This window comes from Mesoplodon densirostris, chromosome 17 (assembly GCF_025265405.1).
Source record: "Mesoplodon densirostris isolate mMesDen1 chromosome 17, mMesDen1 primary haplotype, whole genome shotgun sequence".
In the NCBI taxonomy this organism is placed as follows: domain Eukaryota; kingdom Metazoa; phylum Chordata; class Mammalia; order Artiodactyla; family Ziphiidae; genus Mesoplodon; species Mesoplodon densirostris.
In genome coordinates, this window is record NC_082677.1 from 63,593,439 (window position 1) to 63,615,554 (window position 22,116).

The 22,116-nt window shown below is 42.2% G+C and overlaps 1 pseudogene; it reads left to right on the forward strand.

Moving 5' to 3' along the window:
• LOC132477441 (ATP-binding cassette sub-family C member 4-like) overlaps positions 1-22,116 on the forward strand; it is a 164,777-nt pseudogene that overhangs the window by 43,036 nt on the left and 99,625 nt on the right.

The following is a 22,116-nucleotide window of genomic DNA, read 5'->3' on the forward strand; positions in this document are numbered from 1 at the left end:
ATGAAACGTTTTCCTTATTTCTAGGAATCCTTCCTAACTTCACGTTCATAGTGGTGTAGATAGATACTCCAGCTTTCTTTTGGCTAGTGTTTTTATGGGGAACCTTTTTCAACGTTTCATCTCCAGCTTCATGTGCTATTATTTTTAAGGTGTGCCTTTTAAAAGCAGCAAATAAATGGACTTCAGTCTTGAATTTTGTAATAAGCATGAACCCTGACAAAAGGTAGAAAGGAAACTATTGATCAGTGAGATATGCTGAACACAAGGGAAGAAGTGCACTATGTTTCCCCAGTGCTTTCTGTTGTGTTGATTAACAAACTGTGAACCAGACACCACCATTCACTCTTCAGCGCAGTTAGCTGTGACTCTCAATTGGGAGCTAATTGAAGGATACACAGGTCCCAGAGCTGGTGTGGTTGTGAAAAGATCCAAGGCAGCCAAATGAGGGATGAAGGTGTGATTCGTGTATCCCAAGGAAAAGACAAGTTTAGAAAAGCTTAGTCTTAGGGTTTGTGTACATCTCATCATACAGATATGACACCCCAGTGTTCTGATTGAACAGAGTTAACCGAGGTGGGTGAGGTCAAAGGAAACAGAGGTGAGAAACGAGGGATCTGGTAACCAGAGCTGATCTCTGAACCTCCTGAGAGGTGCAAGGTACTCTGTCAGCTTACATGCAGACTCAACACTAACCCTAGGTTGGCATTAAGTTTAGGAGCTTACATTTAGAAACCTTCCATGTTTTTCCTTTTGCTTCTATTTGTACTGTAATTGAAGGGTAGTGAGTATTGTAGGATAGGAGTTACATTTTATTTCTTAATTCTTTCAGAGTTTTGTGTAGTCTGTTCAGGATTTTACTGTCTCCACAAGAATCTTGTGTTAGCCAGCAGCACAGTCTGTGTGACAGCCATTTCATTGAAAGGTTGTTTTTTAATCTCATATGTTTCCAGAATGTATAGGTAAAGAGTCTCTCCTACACCCACATCAGTAAACAGCTTACTGATCAAAAACTAGTTGTCATTTTTTTCCCTCTCTAAATCACAAGGAAATCTTGCCTTGTTTTCTTGCCAAAAGTTTATTGCACTTAAGTTATATCTTTTGCAAAATCAGTAATAGTTTAAGGAAATCTGGATGATTTGTACTTATCACAGCTTGAAACAGAATTCTTAAGAGTCTGACCGTAGAATTAAAAGCTTTGAAATTCTTTTGAGGTGTTAGCAATCTTAATGATCCTGGTTTTATTTTTTAATACTGTAAACAAATAATAAAAGTAATGTCTACTGATTAAGTGGTTTTATGACTAAATATATATTTCACATTGTGCCCAAAATAGATATCAGAGTGAGCAAGAGAGAATTAAATAAGAATAGAGAGTGAGCCAGAAGTATGGATGGCATATTTATTTGCATTAAATAAGAAGAATACATTGTTACTGATGTTTATAGAAAGCACGTTCTTTGACATAAGCTTCACAGAGACTAGCAGGAACAGAATCCCTTGGAATTAAGTTTAAAGTAACACGTGGGTAGAGATACCTAGGAATTCCTACAGGACTGTAAGCAATTTGGAAGTTAAATGCCAAGGAGGCAAATGGGGCCTTGTATTTCAAACTGTGCTTGTGAAAAGAATGTGTTAAAATCTGCAATATTGTAATACAGTGTTAATTCTATAGGTCAAGACTTTCTGGTGAAATTTTAATGTTTTTAACCACCATGCAAATACAGGTGTTACACATTTAAACTACTCAGCCTCATTTTGTGTCCTTGGCATTTATGTATTTATTAAAATTAGATGGTTTTTTTTTCCAAGTCATTTTGCTTTCTGGGCTTAGACCTCATCTTTCTTATGAAATTTTCTTTTTTCTTATTTAAAGAATAATTCTTAAATCGACACATGTTAGTGTGTTCTGTAGGTGAGCACTTTTAAGACCTTTAAGCACTTTTAAAGACCTGCTTGGTGAGCTGAGCAGGCTGTTATTCCCTAACTAGCTGGGAATCTAGGACTGCTCCCCTCATGGGAGAGAACAGATACGATCCCACGAAACCCAACAAAAGCAGACAATGCAGACAGAAGGGAAAATATAATCCTAGTGAATTTCCTGGGATTCACTAGTGTACGAAATCCAGCTTTTGTACTTCCATTGATATCAACCCACAAATTCATGGTGCATGAAATAGCAAATATCAAATTGATCTTGTCTTTGGAATATATTGAATAATCTCGTTTGGTTTTGTTGGTTCGGAGGTCCACCACATTTTCCCTTAGTCTCCCATAAATGCTCAGTAGCTTCATAACTAAGTCTTCAACAAGAAAAAGCAAAACTTGAAACAGAAAGAAGATATGGAATAAGAAAACAAACATCTCAAAAAATGTTGACTTGCTGCCATATCCCTAAGGTTATCAATCTTTGGAAGACCTAGACTTGGGAAGAAAATAGAGGACAGAAATTGTAGGCATGAGGTTTATTGCTCATATTACTTTAAAAGTGCATCTTCAAACAAAATAGACCTCAGATACGTTTTTCGCTGTGACCAGAGAAAAGCCACAATCCCTTTGGTACATGTGACATTATTACCACATCTAGGAAAAATAGCACCTGCTCTGATCCATCTTTGGATAGTACTAAGCTGTTCTAGTGGTTAGAATGAGCTGCCTCTCAAGGTCCAACTTCATGAGACTCATAAGATTCTTTGGGCCTGTAAGTCTATTAATACACCTCCTCTCTTTCCCCCTGGCTGCTGGCACGCAGAGCATACTGAAGGGTGGTAATGATGGAGTTACAGTTTATATTTGTTATATATGAACTGGTAAGCCTTTTGTATACATTATCTTATTTAATTCCAACCACTATCCTTTTATGTTGTTGGTATATCCCAGTTTTTACTAAGATTAAGAGTAGCCGTAGGGTCTTACCCTCCCTGTTAATATTCAAGAAGGTTAGCCCTAAACCCTATCTCAGTACAATATGTGGCTAATGGAATTTCCACTCCAGGTGTAGGTTGTCATTCTCTGCAAACTAAAGAATGATTCTGAATTGTGAGAAATCACCATGTACTCTCAAGTGAAAGATTTCATCTAGGAAGTTCTTGTATTTGTTCATGTGGCTTCATAGACTTTGGATAGAATTTCCCAACTGCTGTGCTCCAAGTGGGTTATAAGCATATCAACATAATGATTCCCCTTATTTCTTGGGGCATTAGGACTTGGGTCACTTGCTTCTAGGTCAACATGCTTCTTGCTGTGTACACATCATCATCTCTGTGCCATAGTGTGACAGAGGTACAGAAGCACTGGCCATGGTGAGGGGGTCATCATATGGGCCTGAAATCCAATCAGATGGGGGGAGTTGTGTGTGCAGCTTGGATTAGGCTCCTTGGAATTCCTGGAAATGTGGAAGGAGAAATGGGATTTGCTTCAAGGAAGGGTTTTTTATCATGTACCAGAATCTTTCTTTTCCTTCTTCAGATGTTGACTTTTTGCTTAGATACTATTTTTATCTTCTGCCAACTTCTATAAACAGTTTGAGACAGCTGGCAATAAAAGATTCACATGTAGGGCCTCCCTGGTGGCGCAAGTGGTTGAGAGTCCGCCTGCCGATGCAGGGGATACGGGTTCGTGCCCCGGTCTGGGAGGATCCCATATGCCGCGGAGCGGCTGGGCCCGTGAGCCATGGCCGCTGAGCCTGCGCGTCCGGAGCCTGCGCGTCCGGAGCCTGTGCTCCGCAACGGGGGAGGCCACAACAGTGAGAGGCCCGCATACCGCAAAAAAAAAAAAAAAGATTCACATGTATATACATAGATACATATAAATGTAAACCCATGTATTGTATACATATATTTTTTTATGAAAAATATTTTATATTTTTTTATAATATAATATCCAGTCCACAATGAGGATGGCTATAGTATGACCAACAAGTACAAATAAAACTCTTGGAGAAAGCCTCTTTGAATTGCTTCAGAATTTAGGGGCATGAAATCTGAAGGACCTAACCTAACTGGGGAGCCTCTGAGAGCAACAGTTACCAGTCTTTAACGGGTACCCAAAGAAAGGTGTTGGCACAGCTCCCATGGAGCCCTTTGTTTTGATCTTACCTCTGCTTCCCAGGTAATCTGCCGGGCTGGGTTAGTCATAAAAGACCCTCACCTGGGGAGAGCCAGATTATTGAAACGTGAATGTTGTCCAATCAAATGATGTAAATCTGCTAAAAAACTGTAATTTGGATTTTTTCCTAATTGACATTTCAGCAGGTATTTTTCCTGACAACCAACAATGGCAAGCCAAGTGACTTTACTTAAGGCTAGACATAGAAGGAGCTGGAAGGACCCTCCCCGTGAGCACAAAGGGTATGGCAGAGTGGGATGCATCAGTTAATCCGGTGGCTGTAAGAAATTGTTCAGCCATAGGTATAATAGGAGAGAGGTCAGACAGCCCTATTTTTCTCCACTTATGATTGGAATTGTTCCTTCAGACTTCCATTCCTCTTCACTCTGAGTTTTATACTGATACCACGACAGAGACTGGGAGAAACAGGAAAAGCACCTCCAGATCATGCAATTTGGTTCACAAGGGCTCCTGGTCATAACGTCACAGTTCTGGAAGCTTCCTCCTCCTTCCAGGCCCCTCCTGCCTGCAGCTGTGGCTCTGGGATTTCCTGCGTATGAACAGTTCCTGGCTTTCTCTAAGGAACGCACTAACTTTCCAGGAAAACTCAGGACAACTACTTACCTCCCAGCTTCATGTTTCTTATCTGTAAATGGAAAGGATAGTTCTTACTTTTCTTATTCACAAGATGGTTGTGAGGATCCCCTGAGAAAACTGATTTGGAAGAGCTGTGAAACGATAACCTGCATCTCTGTGATACGGGCATTACCCCGCTAACCCGTCCCTCAGAGACGCGCCGGGGCCAGCTGCCCTGGGTGACAAGGCGGGGAGGGCCCTGCGCTGGAGAGCACAGGATGCAGGTGCTGGCGCTGAGAGGACACAGAACAACTGGTGTTAACTCGGACAAGCATCTCAACCTTCCCAGCCCAGCTCCTTTTGGGTCCGAATTTCCATCAGATGCGATTACTACCTGCAAATTATTCATGCCACTCTTTCAGTTTGTTAAACCAGCCTGTGACATTCAGTTGTCAGTCTCTTAGAATCCTCAAAAAAGTGTTCACACATTCTTCCCTGTGTTTCCCCAGCGCTCTGTGACTTGTACAGATCACCATGGATTTGTATCCATCTGAGGCTGTAAAATTCAGAGGCCTTGGCTCAGGCTATGTGAATCTGCGTGTCCCCCCAACCCTACCCCGCTTTCACAGCAGGCAGATGCTAAGTGCTGATTGCATTCCTGTCGCCTGAAGCTGTACACCATGATCTCATACTTCTCCTGATAAAGATGGATGTTGAAATCAGCAGCCTTCAGTGCCTTGGGTTTCTATTCTGTCTGCTGTCTTTTTAAGCCAAGATCATTTCCTGAGATAAAATCACCTCGAGGGATGAGATGACGATGAAGTGAATGTTCATGGAACTCTTAGCACAGTGCCTTGAATACAGTAAACACCTGGTGAATGGCATCTGCTGCTGTTACAATCATTAGCCTTTGAAATGGACATTTTAAATACTTAGCATAATGATGGGAAGTTGGGAGCAAGCTTAAATGTGTCATGATGGCTTGTAACCTGGGCTCTCCAGCTCCCTGCGTCTTGATCAAGTTGCTTTTCCTCTCCCTGTGCCTCAGTGTCTCCATCTGTAAGGTGAGATAATACTATTACTCTATAGGGCTGTTGTGAGGATTAGCTAAGTAAATACACGTGAAATATTAAATGTACAGCCCTGTACACATTCAGCACTCAGTAAATACTATGGTTAGAAAACCAAGAAAGAAAGAGGAATTCCTACTTCCAAAGGTCAACGTTTGAATTTTTTCATACTTTTCTGGACACTGAATTTGTAATTAACCACCTCTTTACCCCTACATGTATAGATGAAGCTTCTGAATTCCTCATCTGTGGTACCTGCTTGCTCATCTCTCTGGTAACACCTACTGACTCATGATAGTTTGGGATTCAAGTCCTACTCTGAGTCTCGAATATTCTCATCTGTGAAAAATAGTAATGCCTGACTCACAGGGCTACTGAGTGTATCACAAGAGCTAATACCTAGAAAGTTCTTAATAGTGTTTGACACATGCAATAAATAAATATGAGGACCACCTATAATTTTATTTCTTTGGATGGGAAAGCATTGCCTACCATTCCAACAAGTCTTTCAAGGAAAGGAATGCAATCCTAACAAAACGGCCAAGTTTATCTTTGAAAAGAATCCTTGACAAGGAGGCCTCTGTATCTCTTTCTGCTATTTTAGACATTTCTCCTTGGGATTGGTGTGGCAGGCGTGATGGTGGCTGTGATTCCTTGGACTGTGATGCCCCTGGTTCCCCTTGGCATCATTTTCTTCGTTCTCCGGAGATATTTCTTAGAGACATCAGGAGATGTCAAACTCCTGGAATGTGCAAGTGAGTTCCCCGGGGCTCTCAGGTTGGGATGGCAACTCAGGCTGGCTTCCATTTATGCTGTAATGAACCAGACCCCTGAAATTCTGCAGACTCTGTCTTCTGGAATTTCTCACTAAGTTAACATTCGGTAATTGGATATTATGGCCACTGTGAGTTCATGTGGCCCTTAAGGCAAATGGAGCTGGTGGCGGGTCAGCTGCAGCTTTGCATTTTAGCACGAGGAGGACGAATGTGAACACCGTGAGGATGGGGACTGTTTCTGTCTTGTTCATGACATACTTCCTCACACAGAGGAGTCACTCAGTAAACATTTTTCTAAAAAACAAACATGTCGTCATGTTGGAACTAATGAAGAAGGAAAACGGGATTTTTCTTCTCCAAAAGTTACTAGAAGTGACAAGGAAAGGAAAAGATGAGGAAAAGGAAAGGAGACATCAGGAAACATGTGTCAGAAGTAATATATTTGAAAAATACATTCTTTCTCATGTTCAAAGATGGCAATGAAGTTGCACTTGTTAATGCTTTAAAAAGGTAAGTGCTGTTATTTTCAGGTTTGCATTTATCATCACCAGTATCTGGTGTGATACCGCCCTGTTTGTGGACCCTCTTCCCCAAAGCTGTTCATATAAATGGCTGCTGAAAATAATCCCCTTAGAAGGACACAGGAGGGGGAATCCGTTCAGTACGCATTTAGTTTATTACTCCATTCAACTTCCTAGTTTTAGAATAATGGGAAACACATTTTATGATTAATTGTTCTATTCTGCAGGTAATCAGAGAGGATGAAATAATTCAGAGCTTATCTCACTATTAATGCACATATTTCATTAATATTGAAACAAAAAATATAAGTAGAATTGTTATCTATTTTTTAAAAAGGTATAAGGATAATAGACAAAAAGTAAGGAAGGAAGATATTTACATCAGAAATCCCAACCATGGGTAGTTATTGCAAATTAATACCAACTTAACTTTCTAGAAACCAAGCCAAGAAGAGAAGCATATTGATCCCAAGGTTCTTCATATCTACTAAGTGGAAAAAAATCTAAATTCATCAAGACAAAAGAGTATTTTTGTTGTGGTACTTGTGTGGTTTTTTGTTTTGTTTTGTTTTGTTTTCGGTTCGCGGGCCTCTCACTGTTGTGGCCTCTCCCATTGCGGAGCACAGGCTCCAGACGCGCAGGCTCAGTGGCTATGGCTCACGGGCCCAGCCGCTCCGCGGCATGTGAGATCTTCCCGGACCGGGGCACGAACCCGCATCCCCTGCATCAGCAGGTGGACTCTCAACCACTGTGCCACCAGGGAAGCCCTGTGTGTTTTTTTTAAAGTAATAAATTCTTAAGAGGCATTTATCCTAAGTATTTACGTAAAGGATAGTGGGCATCAGTTTCATAAAAGCTGTAGAAAAAATTTTCAGTCATCAAGAGAACCAGCTAAAGCCCCGTGAGGTCTGGTTTTGTGAGGTGTTTGAATGGACTGTGGAGCAGTAGAATCCACATGTGTGCGCTCTTCTGCCCGTGTGACTTGGTAGGATGGTGGGACCTGGGGAAGCTGAAGAGGAAGTGATGAGCTCCATCCAGTCTTCTGTGCACGCAAGGCTTCAGATGTTGTATGATTTGAGGCCACTCATGAAAGGGAGTCATTCAGTAGTCTTGTTGCAAAGCAGATCTGGTACATTCAAAGAGTTGTTCCAGAAGGAATGCCTGACAGAGATTTTTGCCTGGGGCAAGGACCACCTCCCATCCATATGAGAGTGAGAGGAGGGCACCTCCTGAGGCTTTTTTAAAGCATCAGTACAGGAATTTTTCAGTGTGTGTTATGGGGGTTTTGAAAACTTGGGCACAGCTCCTGTGGAGTATTTGTGTTGTCGGCACCCTAGCAGGCTGTGACAGTATTAGACCGTAAGTTCAATCTGGATACTCCCTCCTCCACTCCCCCAGGTCACTGAATGTGGTGGTGAGTTCATTAGAACTGTTTATGTTTTCTCTCTAGATAGCGGGTCTGTGTCATAAATAATAACACTGCGGTTTTCTCTATACGGTAAGTGATAGTAATTCTTAAGGCCACTGCTAGAGCCACTAGCAAAAAGAAGGACGCCTGATTGCTGTGGCCAGACGACATAAACCTGCTTCATTTTCGTGCTCAGAAGAACTACTGAAGTCCTGAGGTTTATTTTCAGATCCTACTGCGTAGCTGCCTCTGGAAGCTTAGGTTAACTTTTATCCTCTTAATGACAAATCTGCAGCTGATTATAATGGGGCTTTTTTTGCATATTTTTGCAAAAGCGAGCATAGCAGTGGTCAGTCAGGGAGCAGTACATAGAACCAGGATGAAGTTTGGTTGCCTTTCTCTAGCCAGCTTTATTCATTTGGCAGTGCCTGAATGCTGAAGCCATATCCAAGGTCACAGACTCACACTGTCTGTCCCTGACAACAGCAGGTTGTAGCCTAGTTCATGGTGGGGAATGAAAATCGTAAGGGTCCTCCCTGCCCAGCAGCCTGAAGCCCACCTGTTCCCTGATGTGCAGGAGCCAGGCCCTGGTGCTCGTGTTCAGTGTGTGCTTAGAAAAGATGCCAGGAAATGAATGGCCAGTCATGTGACACCAGGCCCCAGACCCACATGAAGTCACTCAAAAGAGAATGGACATTAAGGCCACGGTCAGATTCTAAAAGAGTGATGTGAGTGTCACATGCAGAGTGACCTCCAGAAGCCTCAAGTATCCAGCAGGCAGTTACAAAAACATCCATCAGGTTCATGCAGTGGAGTCAAGACTATTCAGAGATGCCTCGGCTGCCCGGGTCCTACAGGCAAAAGGGCAGTGCGATACCCAGGCTCCGTGACCTGCAAAGAGACTCTTGATGCAGGTTCAGGAAAGTCCCGGGATGCAGGAAGACAGCAGACTGTCCGCTCACCTTCCTCTCTCACCCCTGTCCTGTGCCTGGCACTGTTCCAGTTTGGGGGATATGCCGATTTTATCCAAGCCCTTAAGTTACTAATCTAAGGTGGAGACAACACATAGATAACTCATCAAAATTCAGTGTGGTGAGCACTTTCACAGAGAATTTAATTTAAAAATGCTGCCGACTCAAAAATTAGTGGACAGTAGTTACTCAGCCATGAAAAGGAATGAAATATTGCCATTTGCAGCGCAATGGTTGTACCTAGAGAATATTATTCTTAGTAAAGTAAGTCAGAGAAGGGCAGGATAAATACTATATGATATCACTTATATGTGAAATCTAAAAAATAATACAAATGACTCTATATGCAAAACAGAAACAGACTCAGAGACATAGAAAACAAACTTACGGTTACCAAAGCGGGCAGGGAGGGAGGGAGGAACAAATTAGGAGAATGGGATTAACAGATACACACCACTATACATAAAGCAGGTAAGCAACAAGGATTTACTGTATAGCACAGGGAATTCTAGGCAATAACTTGTAATAACCTATAATGGAACATAATCAGAAAAAAACTGAGTCACTATGCTATACACCTGAAACTAACACATTATTGCAAATCAACTATACTTCACCAAGTTTTTAAAAAATTAGCGAACAATTTCCAACTGGAGGGATATCGGGAGAATCTGGAGGGAAGCATGTTTGAGGAGGACCTTGATGAATGAGCTAGTAAAAGATTTCTTTATCTAAATCTAGCTGTGATTTGAATTTGGTCAAAGATAGGTTCAGAGAGAATCTTCATGTCCAGGTCATTAAAGTGAAGCTTGGTGTGAGCAGGAGTTGGAGGTTTCATGTGGAGGACCCTCTACAGCAGGGGCATCATCCCTCTTCCCCCAGGCAGCCCACCAGGAAGCCCTTATGGCAGGATGTGCAACCGCGGAGCACGAGAGGCAGGTGGTTTCCTTGCATCCAGCCTCCCTGACTTTCCCTGTTGTTTGTCTCTACTTCCCCAGCTCGGAGCCCAGTATTTTCCCACTTATCATCTTCTCTCCGAGGACTCTGGACCATCCGGGCGTACAAAGCCGAAGAGAGGTTTCAGGAACTGTTCGATGCACACCAGGATTTGCATTCAGGTCTGTAAGTTTCTGGACATGGTTTCAAAGGATGGGAGGTGCTGCCTTCTGAGGCTCGAGTCCTTGTCAGGTGGCCTTGCCGGCCCCCACCTCTCTCTGCGCCTCCCCGGCCCTTCCTCTCAGCCTCCCCTCTGAGCTCCCCTCTTCCCCTGTCACACCCCTGCTTTTCTCCCCTCACTGGCTTGCATTGTCCTTCCATCACTGTGACCTGTGACTTTCTGTCCTTTAGGGCAGGAGTCAGCAAACTTTTTTTTTGCAAAGAGCCAGAGAGTAATATTTTAGGCTTTGTTTGCCATACTGTCTCTGTTGTAACTTTTCAACTTTCCTGTTTTAGCACAAGGACAGACAAAGATAATATATCAGCAAATGGCCGTGGCTGTGTTCCAATAAAACTTTATTTTCAGAACAAGTGGTGGGCCGTTTTTGGCCCCCAGGCTGTAGTTTGCCGACTCTCTTTTCACAACATGCAGGGCAGCAGATGTGACTGAGGAAAATAATTCCCTGATTTGCTGCCCACTTGCTGTGTATTATTCTTTGTATCAGTGAAGTTTTTTCTAGGTAGAAATTTCAGAATTTCCTCTAAGTCTATAAAATCCTGGCTCAGTTATCCAGTCTTTACTGTATTTTGAAGATAAAGTGGCATTTTGAAAGCCACATGCAGATCCTGTTAGCTGATGGTTGTTTAGATACTGGCTCGTAAGAATAAACGCTATGCAGGGCCCCGCAGTAAGTGCAGAAGGTGCTGGAAACAGAGTGTGAGCTGAGCTCTCTGCTACTGGAGAAAAGGGAATAGTTGACATGTGAGAGGATGAGCCTCATTTTGAGGCCCAGCACTGCAGCAAATGTACCAATGAGACCATTTTTCCATGTTCTTTATTGTGATTGTATTTCTGTTTATAACCTGTGGGTTGAATTTTTCAGTGCAGGCTTCCCACAAAGCCCCTGGACTGATTCCTATGTGTACCGTATGTTGTCTTCTGTCAAAACCTAACTTTCTGGAGTCTTCAGGCTCCTTGGGTGTGGAGCTTTGCTGTCCTACCTTGTGTAAAATCTTCTGTAGCTCAACTGAGCAAAATGCTGTCCCTCATTAGCAGCAGCTAACATGGTTTTTCTGCTTATTTATCATGCTTATTACGGTTCACAAATCCAGAGGCTTGGTTACTGCTTTCGACTACGTCCCGATGGCTCGCTGTGCGTCTGGATGCCACTGTGCTATCCTTGTTGCCTTTGGGTCCCTGATTCTGGCAGGAAGCAAGTACAGATGTGAGTGTCTGTGGTGTGCCTACAGTTTATAGCTTTGTTTACAGTTATTAAATTAGACTCTTGCCTTATCTAAGATACACTGTTTGGTTCTAATAAATTGTATTATAGCATTTATAGCGTGTGATTCCACAGTGTGGTCCATGTGAAGTCATTTGTGTCTTGATGAGACCTTTTATCTTTTTTTTTTTCTTTCTTGGAATGGGTGGAGGTCTTCGCAACTGTAGCAAGCTGACCTTCTGAACATTCCGGGTAGTGTCCTATAGTTGGGAGGAGAGAACCAAGTTTACCATGAAGCTTTTTGTTCAGCTTAGCACTTTAGGTTTTAGCTTTAGGGCTACTCAGATCTCTTGGCTGTGGGTATCGAGGTGAGAAAGATTCCCTGTAGGGAAGAACAGTATCCTCCCTGCTGTGTGGGTACCAGATGAGCAGGTATTGGCCTGCGTGCCATGAACTCACCATCCCTAACTATTCCATGGTCACAACATTGAATAAGAAACAATGAGAGTAGTATTTTAGATTTAAAAGCACTGGTTCTTAAAACCCATTGCCTTGTTTTTCATGGTTTCACCTGCAGCTACATTGGACGTAGTAAGTGAAATTACATAATGATTCTTGAAACCGTAATGACAAAAGTCTGAATAATGACATTATTCCTCACCTATTGTAAAATGTATGTCAATCCTGTTGGGATTAATGAACGCATGTAACAGTCTTTCTAAATTTATAGTGGGTTTTTTTTTTTCACTGTATTATGGTCTCAATCAACAGATAGTAAAAGTATGAGTAATACTATCATTGCATGAAATGATTTAAATATGTAAAGGGGTCTTCTTGGTAAAGTGACAGAAGGGGCTGAGCAAGGGGTTGAGAATGAGACTGACTTTATTCCCCTTCTCCTTCCTCATTTAGCTTTGGATGCCGGGCAGGTTGGCCAGGCACTGTCTCTCGCCCTCACGCTCATGGGGACGATCCAGTGGTGCGTCTGGCAAAGCGTCAAAGTTGAGAATATGGTGATGTTTATCTTATCTGACCGTTCTTAGCTTTTCCAAGTCTCCTTGCCATTAAATGGCATAAAAGCAATTCTTATGTAAAATAGTAAAACTGTTATTTTTACGTCATAGTTAAAAAAATTTTTTATATCCTCCTCCATCTGTTTAAAGTTGATGTAAAATAAAAAATATATATCTTTTTCTCAGTCTTATGTGTGCCATATCAGCAGGTTTTATGTTCATCACAAGCTGTCTTCAAATATAATAAATGTCTCTGTAAGAGGGAGGTTCTGAAATCCTGGAGAGAATATAAGCTAATTTCTTAGGGGTTTGTTTATTTTTGTTTCTTAATGGGTAATTCCTCATTTTTGGTAAGAGAAGAATTCAGTATTTTGAGGTTTATTTAATTAATAGGTTCCTCTGTTCCCCATTTTAGCATTTGGTCTTGTATGTGTTGCACACCTGAATTTGCTGGTGTCCCTTTTTTCTGGTAGGATAAGCCCCCCCTCTCAGAATGAGCTATCAAAGGTGTCAAATTAAAGTTGTCTAAAGGGCCTTAGTCAATATGTAAATTATACTCTCTTTTGAATATTAGCATCTTCTCCTAAAGGGAGAGAAACAATAAAAACAAAATCTTTCCATTTCTTTCCTTAATAGAGTAGAAAGTGATTAATTATTAAAATGAGGTTTGCTGACCATCCAGTTCTGCTCATCTATAACAGATGGCCTTTCTGTAGCAACACATTACTGATGGGCGTCCATAAGTATTCTTTTCTTTAACAAAATTCTTTTGCTTTTTATTCAGGTGTGAAAAGTGGATCAATAAAATCTTTGCATTCATTTCTCTAATTCTTTAATATAATGTTGAAGGAAGGAGCTGTAAAGGACAGTGTTACAAGGCCATAAACAAGTTTGCAAATCATCAAAGACTTCATCAAACTCCTACTTCTGTCCTTTGTGTTTGCTAAGACCGGAGATATTCTTAACCATAGAAACGCAGATGTAAAGATATACAAGCAGAATGCTTCATTTACAATCTCCGAACATCCATGAACAAGACCTTCCCTTCCTAACTCATGTGATGTCATATGTGTTTCAGATGATTTCAGTAGAACGAGTGATTGAATATACAGACCCTGAGAAAGAAGCACCCTGGAAATCCTTCTTTCATCATCCACCACCAGCCTGGCCCCATGAAGGAAAGACTTTCTTTCAAAATATTAACTTGAGGTACAGCTTGGATGGGCCTCTGGTATTGAAGGACCTGACAGCAGTCATTAACTCAAGAGAAAAGGTTTGTTTAAGCCATTTGCCTCTTAAAAATCCAGCTTAAGATTTAGCACTGCATCTGCTGTTGGGTTCCTCGTCAGTGTGTCAGGGGGACTCTTCGTTCCTCTTGGATGCAGATTAGATCAGTGACATTGTAGGTGAATCTTTCTTGGAAACCGACCACGGAATGGGGATCCCAGCATTTCTTTCCCTGTGTGGTGAGCTGCCTCACGGTGGTTGGTGGGCCCTGGAGCTTCTTCGAAATGCAGAATCTCAGGCCCACCCAGACTTCTCGACTCAGAATCACATTTAAACAAGACCTCCCAGTAAAGTTGTTTCTCTCCCATAGGCAAATTTTTTTTTAATTTAATTATTTTATTTATTTATTTATTTTTTTGGCTGTGTTGGGTCTTTGTTGCTACGTGCGGGCTTTCTCTAGTTGCGGCGAGCGGGAGCTGCGCTTTGTTGCATGGGCTTCAGTAGTTATGGCATGCGGGCTCAGTAGTTGTGGCTCGTGAGCTCTAGAGCACAGGCTCAGTAGTTGTGGCACATGGGCTTAGTTGCTCCGCGGCATGTGGGATTTTCCTGGACCAGGGCTCGAACCCCGTGTCCCCTGCATTGGCAGGTGGATTCTTAACCACTGCGCCACCAGGGAAGTCCCTCATAGGCAATTTTTGATGACTGATAACCTGTGATTTCCAAGAAATTGTCCTTTGACAGTTTGCAGTTAAGCTCATGAATCTCCTAACCCCTCTTGTGTCTTAGCATGCGGCTCTAGAAAGTTCTGTGCCACTTACCCTACAAATTTACTTACTTTTATATTCTGCAAATCATGCCTTTACATTATAATCTAATTCTGTGTGATTCCAGTACATTTATTTGCATCTTTTCAGTGGAGTCTGTCTTCATCACAGGCAGTTTTCATCCTGCTGTCTGGCCTTCCCCACACCAGCCTCCTGTGGGCACTATAGGTATTTCACCACAGGCTCGGCCCTGCCTGGGCTCGGAGTCAGAGACAGCCCAGTGTAGCAGTGTATGTGCAGCTCTTTCACTACCTGATGGGATCAAAAATTACTCTTGCTGCCCAACGCAGGGCACTAGGTCTGTTTGGCCTGTTTCCCAGGCATCATGTGCCTACTTAGCTGCAGGTTTCTCTGCCAGCCCAGCTGTGGGTGCCAGTTCTTCCTGCTGACAGCCAGCCTACCTGAGCTCAGGTACCTGTGTCCATGTCTTGCTTTAACTGTCTGGCATAGGATCTATATGGTAGGCCTGTTCTTTTAACTGCAGCTACACCTCTCCCCACTTTCTCTTCTAGCTACACAGAGGGGCATAATAAGCTGCCAGGCCATCCAGGTGATAAGGAGGCCATCAGCAGAATGGAAAGAGGCCGATGCGCATGTATTTGAGTCCTGTCCTGTGACTTACGGCCTCTGTTATTTCAGGCAGACTAATTAATCTTACTAAGTCTCAATCTTTTCTTTTGCAAAATGGAAATGGTAGGACCTAACCTCTAGGGTTGTTGAACAAGTTAAACAAGATAAGACACTTAAAGCACCCAGCATGGAGACTAGCATAGAGTAAATGCCTGGACAAAGATTGTTGTCATCTTCATAGTGGGTAAAATGACCGTAACCACTTATACTGTATCAATTGTCTGCCCCATGAAAATGTGAGGTTGGCCATTTGCAATTGTATTTATGGTGGTAGGATCCATCTGCCATGTCTTTTCTCTGTCCAACTTATCATATACCTAAATAATATGGTAATCAATTTTCCATAAATTTCTCCAGCTTGAGTTAAAAATCTCAGCTCCCTACATAATGCCTCTTTGTCTCAGGACACCACAGGTAATACAAATAATACAAAGGCAAATCCAATACAGATCCTGCTGTCAACACATACAGTCCAGTTGAAAAAATAAGAAAAAGGCCATATTAGCTTTGTAAGATAGAAGGAGGTCATCATTTTTATGGAATTTTAGAAAAAGATGGTATCACGTCTGTGAGGATTGAGAGAAGTCCACAGGAGGGGTCAGGGAGAGCATTTCTGAGGGATTAGGCCGGTGAGGCAGACTTAGTGATATATGGTTAGGGTTTCAGCAGGTGGAAATGCATGTGGAAGGCATTCCGGAAGGTGGGACCAGCATGAGCAAAGGCACGATGCCCTGATTCAGTGAATGAAGAACCGGGCACCTGCAGAGCATTCAGGGAAAAGAACTGCCAGGTGTATAGCACACATTTTCACGTTCAGCCGTCACAACTGCCTAGTAACCCCAGGGAAGCTGCCTCGTGGAGATGGAGGATGGAGAGGTTAGCGGGGACAGTTTTGTAGCAGAGACTTCCCGGGGTGGAGTGACGGGCACAGAGCCACCTTCGGGAGTTTAATCTGAGAAGTGGGTGCACGTGGACCAGAGTGGGCAGATGCGGAAGGCAGGGAGCCAGTAGCTGCTGGGCCTCCAGCAAGACATCAGGGAAAGTGATTCCACTTTTTGGAATCAAACTGATGTCAATTAAAACAAAGTTATAACACCTAGGTTTGCGAATGTGCACCTGTGTTTATGAGTGGGAGTAGAAAATGGTATCCGGAATTCCCTGGCAGTCCAGTGGTTAAGACCCAGCACTTTCACTGCTGTGGGCCCGGGTTCAATCCCTAAGATCCCCCAAGCCATGCAGCACAGCCAAAAAAAAAAAAAAAAAAAAGGAAAACAAAATATTATCATATTTCTGGAGGGTAGGTTGGCGCTACTTAACAGCTTCCTCTGAAAATGTTCATACCTGTTTCTTATCAATTGCACACCTAAGAATTTCTCTTAAGGAAATAATGAAGGTTGTTTGCAAAGATTTAGCTTCAATGATATTTAACAGAGTTATTTATAATAGCAAAATATTGGAGACCATCTACCTATCTGGAAATTGGGGTTTTGTTAAATAAATGATCACACATACTGTAATATTATGTAGCCATTAAAATAAGTACTTTTATGAAATACTGAATGAAAGCAGATTACAACAGTATGTTCATGTTAATCTCATTCTGTTTAAGTATATGAGCTTGTATCTTCAAGAACACGTCAACATATAAGTCTAGAAGGTAAAAACATCAACATCTTAAGAATGGTTTTTAATCAGAGTGCTGGGGTATAGCTAGAATTTACTTTTCAAATTCATTTGCACTGATTATGATTAAGGAAAGAGTTTCAAAGGAAAGAGACTCAGTGAGGGGTTGAGTCATGAAACATTGCAGTAGTAGAATCTGCAGGGCTTGGCACCACGCTGAACTCAGGGAAAGCTGGAAGTAAGGTGGACATTGTGAGCCCATGAGCCTGAGACAGAAGGAATGAGAGTAAAGTGGGGAAGTCAGAGGAAGCAGCTGTTTTGTGTGGGGCACTGGGTGTTGATCATGTTGAGTTTGACGTATGAAGAGAGATCCAGGTGCAAATGTCTAACAAGTTGGTGTGTTAGTCAGAGGCCACCCCTGGCCTGTTTGAGAAAATAGAATGGGTATGTCACAAAACACTGAAATAAGACTGTCTCCAAGTGTCTTTGGTGTTAGGAATGTAAACTTACTGATACTGGTGACACTCTCCACGGGCAACTGGAAAAACCTGTTGGTGTCCTGGGAAAGACTTCCAGAGTGTATTTTGATAACTGAATGGTAGAAATAGCCAGAGCGGATTTTCTCGGTGCCCCTGCATATCTCTGCCATTTACCAGGAGTCTACAAATGTTCCAGTTTGCACAGATGGATCAGTTTCAGTAGAGCTGATAGTATGGGAACATATGCACATTCTCACAGACACAGTTCTTGCCTGTGTCCTGATGTGTGTTGGTTTACATCTGAGAACACCCAGAAATACAGGCATACCTGGTTTTATTGTGCTTCACAGATCATGCATTTTTTACAAATTGAACATTTGTGGCAACCCTGCGTCAAGCAAGTCCATTGGCCCCATTTTTCTTACAGCCTTTGTTCACTCCCTGTCTCTGTGTCACGTTTTGGTAATTCTTGCAGTATTCCAAATCTTTTCAATATTATTATATCTGTTATGGTGATCTGTGGTCAGCATTCTTTAATGTTACTACAACCCAGTGAAGTCTCAGATGATGGTTAGCATGTTTTTTTAGCAATAAAGTGTTTGAAAATTAAGGTATGTACATTGTTTTTCAGATATAATGCTATTGTACACTTAGTAGGCTACAGTATAGTGTAAGCATAACTTTTATATGTACAGAGAAACAGAAAATTCTTATGACTTGCTTTATTTGGAGATATTCACATTATTGTGGTCGTCTGGAACCAAATCCACAATATGTTCAAGGTCTGCCTATACACAGAACACATGAGTCATATATATATACACGCACTAGGGCCTGCCTATATGCAGAGAATGGCCCATCTATATTACATATATTAGGGTTTAACATAAGGTATAAAATGGCTACAAAATAATAAAATTAGCTAAACTCACTTTTCTTACATTTAATCTCTATAGAGATAAATTCTTTTTTGAAATGCTATGATTGATTTTACAGACAAAGATTCGAAACTTTGGAGGCATTCAAATGACAAAATATGAAAAGTTCCCAGCATTCTGATTACATGCTCAGAAAGACTTAGTTCTTCTCTGTTTAAAGCCGTGAGTTTAAAAAATTTGCTGAATAAATTTACAAATGATTGAAAGCATGTCTTAACACCCCACATAAATTCCAAATTTCTGAATAGAAATGAAATCATCTCTTGGGAAGCTCCCACCACGGAGCTGGGCAAGCTTATTGATAAAAAAGGCCAGTTTCTGTATAGTACATGTTTGGATGCACACATTTAAAAGCCAGTTTTTATAGTATAGTTTTATTCCTGACCAGCATTTTACCTGCATTATATTGATTCCTTAATCTTATTCTTAATGAACTTAATTTCTCTCTACTTTGGCTTTAATAACTAGACTGAAACTTGCATGTATCTTTCCAAGGAGCAATTATAAGTATTAAGTTGTTTATAAAATGACTTTTGAACTGCTCAGATGAAAGGTCCCATATAAGTAGCAAATGTTGTTTGTGTTTTTGTTGATCTCATTATGTGTATTTTGTCTGCTGGCTACTGTCTTTTACGACACTGAGACCTGCATCTTATAATTTTAAGATGTTTCCTTTCAAGATAGGGTATAATTAAGATATTTAACATCAGGAAGTGATTTAGTCTCTCTACCAAAGAATAATTCCTCTTAAATAATAGATTCCTGAGAAAATGAGTACTTGTTTATGTCTAACACTTCTTACTTGACTTGTCGACATCTCTGTAAAATTACCCACATGATTCTCAAGGTCAAAATGCCTAGACAGTAGGAATAAAGCTAATTTAAAAGTGAACTTCTTGGGCTTCCCTGGTGGCGCAGTGGTTGAGAATCTGCCTGCTAATGCAGGGCACATGGGTTCGAGCCCTGGTCTGGGAAGATCCCACATGCCGCGGAGCAACTAGGCCTGTGAGCCACAACTACTGAGCCTGCGCGTCTGGAGCCTGTGCTCCACAACAAGAGAGGCTGCGATAGTGAGAGGCCCGCGCACCGTGATGAAGAGTAGCCCCCGCTTGCCACAACTAGAGAAAGCCCTCGCACAGAAACGAAGACCCAACACAGCAATAATTAATTAATTAATTAAAAATTAAAAAAAATAAAAATAAAAAAAATAAAAGTGAACTTCTTATGGGCCACTTAGGGTTGGGTCCCCAACCCCCGGGCCGCAGACTGGTACCAGTCGCAGCCTGTCGGGAGCTGGGCCGCACAGCAGGAGGTAAGCAGCGGGCGAGCAAGTGAAGCTTCATCTGCCGCTCCCCACCGTTCCCCATCGCTCGCTCGGGCTACCGCCGGAACCGTTCCCCACACCTCCAACCCTGCCTGTCCGTGGAGAAATTGTCTTCCATGAAACCAGTCCCTGGTGCCAAAAAGGGTGTGGACCGCTGACTTAGGAGACGGCTAGCTTTTTTTTTTTTAGTTATATATATATATATATATATTTTTTTTTTTTTTAACATCGTTATTAGAGTATAATTGCTTTAAAATGGTGTGTCAGTTTCTGCTTTATAACAAAGTGAATCAGTTATACATATACATATGTCCCCATATCTCTTGTTTTTTGTTTGTTTGTTTTCAGTACGCAGGCCTCTCACTGTTGTGGCCTCTCCCGTTGCGGAGCACAGGCTCTGGACGCGCAGGCTCAGCGGCCATGGCTCACGGGCCCAGCCACTCCGTGGCATGTGGGATCCTCCCGGACCCAGGCACCAACCCATGTCCCCTGCATCGGCAGGCGGACTCTCAACCACTGCGCCACCAGGGAAGCCCCTGTCCCCATATCTCTTGCGTCTCTCTCCCTCCCACCCTCCCTATCCCACCCCTCGAGGTGGTCACAAAGCACCGAGCTGATCTCCCTGTGCTATGCGGCTGCTTCCCGCTACCTGTTTTACGTTTGGTAGTGTATATATGTCCATGCCAGAGACTGCTAGCTTTTCACTGCCAGTAGATTGATTCTGTTATTTTTAACTCTTTTTGGGACCAGGGGGTCTCAACCAGGGGACATTTGTCAATATCTGATATTTTTGGTTGCCAAGATGTGGGAGGTGCTTCTGGTATCTAGTGGGTAGAGTCCATGGCTACTGCTAAACATCCTACAGTAATACACAGGACAGGCCCCTGACCCCCCAACAGTGAATTATCTAGCCCGTAACGTCAACAGTGCCATGGTTGAGAAACTTATAGACTACTCTATATGGAACGTTAAAAATTCATCTTCAACAGCCAGGGTTTCTCCTAGGTTTGTTGCATATTGTGAATTCTTAATCCCAATGGATCTCTTTGCAGGTTGGCATTGTGGGAAGAACAGGAGCTGGAAAAAGTTCCCTCATCGCTGCCCTTTTTAGATTGTCAGAACCTGAAGGTGAAATTTCCATCGACGGGATCTTGACAACCATAGTTGGATTTCACCCTTTAAGGAAGAAACTGTCAGGTGTACCTCAGGTATGCACGTCAGAACATTCTCACATGTTCTTTTTATAAGGCACCTAAGTTTAACTGCTTTTAAGTTGATTAGTTTTTTTCAAATTGCATGAAAGTGTTGATCCATTTTCCCCCAATAGAGCATATTTTTAGCAGCAGGTGTTTTCAGCAGATACTTTCCTCAGATACTAGGGTTTGTTTGTTCTTTCATTTGTTTCGTGTGCATGTGATTTAATAACTGACCCAGACAGATTTCTGGACTCACACTTCCTCAGGTGCCACAGTTTTATCCACTGATAACCACATAACACTGAGAACAAAATGATAAATGATTAGCTTAGCACTGGAGAGTTTCCTGTAGAGAAACACGAATTTTAAGTGTCTTAAAGATGGAATTTTGCTGTAGGAAATAAAGCTACCTTTTCAAAGGTGATTATCTCCCTGGAAGGCTTTGTGAAACTGTGGAGCTTTGAGGATTACAGGGTGTATTGATGCTCTGGGGAACCTTTTAGAATTCAACCCTTAATAAATGATTAACCAGGCAGGCAGTACAGAATAAGGAGGAAGAGCACAGGACACGGAGTCCCATCTCTGTGCACCTCAGTCTTCTCCTCCTTACAAGGCAGCCGACAGGACCAACTCATCGAGCTGCTGTGAGGACTACATAAGTCAGTGCATGTGGAGTGCTTCCTGTAAACCCCATACACAGTTGCTGTGATGGTGGAGCGTTGAACGGACCTTCTCTTCCTGGGCTCTAATTCTGTTCTCTTTTGTTCTGCTTCTTAAAGATGTATGACTTTCAGGTGTTGTTTTAGAGATTGGATTATATGCACAGTAGAAGCTCCTGCCATTCCTTATGGTTCACCCACCCAACATAATTCAGTGAATACTTACTGAGTAATTACTATCCTACAGGTATATACCCAAGGGCAACATAGGGCCTGTGCCTTCATCATCCATCCTGCCCTCTGCTTTGACAGCCTTGCTGAGTTTGTTTTTTAATTTTGAGGGTTTTTTTTTAATTCTCTACAATTATCTGGCCATCAAAGGAAGCTCAGAAAAACACC